This window comes from Eimeria mitis, genomic scaffold, assembly GCF_000499745.2.
Source record: "Eimeria mitis Houghton genomic scaffold, Emh_scaff1322, whole genome shotgun sequence".
NCBI lineage: Eukaryota > Apicomplexa > Conoidasida > Eucoccidiorida > Eimeriidae > Eimeria > Eimeria mitis.
The window spans coordinates 12,183-12,453 of NW_013568758.1; positions in this window are offsets into that span (position 1 = coordinate 12,183).

Below are 271 nucleotides of genomic sequence, written 5' to 3' on the forward strand. Positions count from 1 at the left end.
TGGGGTGAATTAGGGTTTAGGGTTTAGGGTTTAGGGTTTACAGTTTCGTGGATAGGTGATTGAGAGTCCAAGATTTCTGATTAAATGATTGCCTAGGGTTTAGGGTTTAGGGTTTAGGGTTTAGGGTTTAGGGTTTGTGGTTTGTGCTGCTGCAGCTGGGTATATTATTATATTGGTATTTATGGGGGGTGCAGCAAGGAGCTGTAACTGAGCTAGACCCCAGCAAGATTGCGTTGTCTTAGTGAAATAAATAAATAAATAAATAAATAAA